Source organism: Anastrepha ludens, unplaced genomic scaffold (genome assembly GCF_028408465.1).
Source record: "Anastrepha ludens isolate Willacy unplaced genomic scaffold, idAnaLude1.1 ptg000022l, whole genome shotgun sequence".
In the NCBI taxonomy this organism is placed as follows: domain Eukaryota; kingdom Metazoa; phylum Arthropoda; class Insecta; order Diptera; family Tephritidae; genus Anastrepha; species Anastrepha ludens.
Genome location: NW_026530033.1, coordinates 5,001 through 7,500, shown reverse-complemented (window position 1 = coordinate 7,500; position 2,500 = coordinate 5,001). Strand labels below are relative to the sequence as shown.

At 23.5% G+C, this 2,500-nt stretch overlaps 1 non-coding gene across 1 annotated transcript in view; it reads left to right on the top strand.

Annotated features, from left to right (window-relative positions):
* The first annotated feature begins 2,466 nt into the window (after positions 1-2,466).
* LOC128870709 (small subunit ribosomal RNA) overlaps positions 2,467-2,500 on the top strand; it is a 1,991-nt gene continuing 1,957 nt past the window's right edge. Inside the window, exon 1 of the ribosomal RNA XR_008455445.1 lies at positions 2,467-2,500. This exon is cut by the window's right edge and continues 1,957 nt beyond it. This is a non-coding gene — a ribosomal RNA (small subunit ribosomal RNA).

Sequence of the window (2,500 nt, the reverse complement as noted above, 5' to 3'; positions counted from 1 at the left end):
ATAATCAAATCGAATTTATATGAAACTATATTCGATTAAATGTATGAAATTAAAATTTACCACAATACATTCATATGATAAACTGAGTAAATATATAATAAAGCCATTTGAAATATATTGAATTCTATTAAGTTAGATTTTCACCATACATTTTTCACAATGCGTTGTGTACATTGTCAGAAACACTCACGGTGAAGGCAAGTGAGATATATATGAAAGAAAATCAAATCGAATTTATATGAAACTATATTCGATTAAATGTATGAAAGTAAAATTTACCACAATACATTCATATGATAAACTGAATAAATATATAAGAAAAACATTTGAAATATATTGAATTGTATTAAGTTAAATTTTGCCCATACATTTTTCACAATACGTTGTGTACATTGTCAGAAACACTCACGGTGAAGTCAAGTGAGATATATATGAAAGAAAATCAAATCGAATTTATATGAAACTATATTCGATTAAATGTATGAAAGTAAAATTTAACAAAATTTTGCCCATACATTTTTCACAATGCGTTGTGTACATTGTCAGAAACACTCACGGTGAAGGCAAGTGAGATATATGAAAGAAAATCGAATCGAATTTATATGAAACTAAATTCGATTAAATGTATGAAAGTAAAATTTAACACAATACATTCATATGATAAACTGAATAAATTATAATAAAGACATTTCAAATATATGGAAAATATCATCATATATATAATTTAGTATTTTAATATATATTTAGTTAAGTTGATGGTATTATTGAAATATATAAAATGTAATTGAATTATATGAAATCAAACTGAAATGTATTGAATTGAATTTTTCCCATACATTTTTCACAATGTGTGGTGTGCATGGCAAAAAACACTCACGGTGAAGGCATGTGAATAATATGAAAATATCAACATTTAACTAACCAATGATATTGAAGCATATAAATCGAATCATAACTATATGAAACACGAATTTGAGTTATGTTAAACTGGTGATATTGTGGATTTATTCCTAGTTTTCCATACGTTAGTTTAAATAGAAACAATTTTCGAATATGTATACATATATGAAGAATTTATATTCTATACTAACATATTATGGAATGTAACTATTGATTGTTACCTTGGCATATTGGTGTATTGTGAGATTTCATTCATAGTTTTCCATACGTTAGTTTAAATAGAAACAATTTTCGAATATATATACATATATGAAGAATTTATATTCTATACTAACATATTATGGAATGTAACTATTGATTGTTACCTTGGCATATTGGTGTATTGTGAGATTTCATTCATAGTTTTCCATACGTTAGTTTAAATAGAAACAATTTTCGAATATATATACATATATGAAGAATTTATATTCTATACTAACATATTATGGAATGTAACTATTGATTGTTACCTTGGCATATTGGTGTATTTGTGATTTTATTCATAGTTTTCCATACGTTAGTTTAAATAGAAACAATTTTCGAATATATATACATATATGAAGAATTTATATTCTATACTAACATATTATGGAATGTAACTATTGATTGTTGCCTTGGCATATTGGTGTATTTGTGATTTTATTCATGGTTTTCCATACGTTAGTTTAAATAGAAACAATTTTCGAATATATATACATATATGAAGAATTTATATTCTATACTAACATATTATGGAATGTAACCTTGGCATATTGGTGTCATTGTATTTTATTCCTGGTATTCTATAGTTAGTTTAAATAGAAATAAATTTTTGAATTCAAAATTTTATATTCTATACTAGCATTACATAGAAATTATCCTCAACTGTTTGTTTCTTGTATACATACAGGAAATTAAACAGATGAAGAAAAAAAAAAAACAAAACAAATAAAAATTATAAGAAAAACTAAATTTTAAACAAAAGAAAAAAGGAGAAATTTTTTCAATCATATATATATTTATGATTAAAAAATAGAATTATGGAATTATTAATTTCAATTCAGAGAGAAAAATTATGTAATATATGAAATTATTACATTAAAAATGCATTTGAAGAAAAAGTAAAATGTTATTAAAAATGATACATTTGAAAATTGGCAAATATTAAGAAGAAATATCGTTCTTATATTTTTATACAAAATATATATAGAGAACGAAAATTCTTTTTCATAAAAAACGGTTTTTGAATTCTGATAAGAAAAGCTAAAGGGGTCGGCGGGAGCGCACATTGAACGAAAGAAAATGAAAGAAAAACACAACAAAGAAGAAGACCAAATAAAATACAAATATTTTATACAAATAAAAGCACATTATTAATAAATAATAATAATAATAATGATGATGATGATGAGATGATACATAAATTGTGTTATTAAAATTACGTTCTATTGTATGTGCGTTTTCCCCTTTACTTTTTATATACACCGTAATTTATGAAATTTTCAAATATGAAAAACAAAGAAAAATATATAAACAAATATATATATTATTCTGGTTGATCCTGCCAGTAGTTATATGCTTG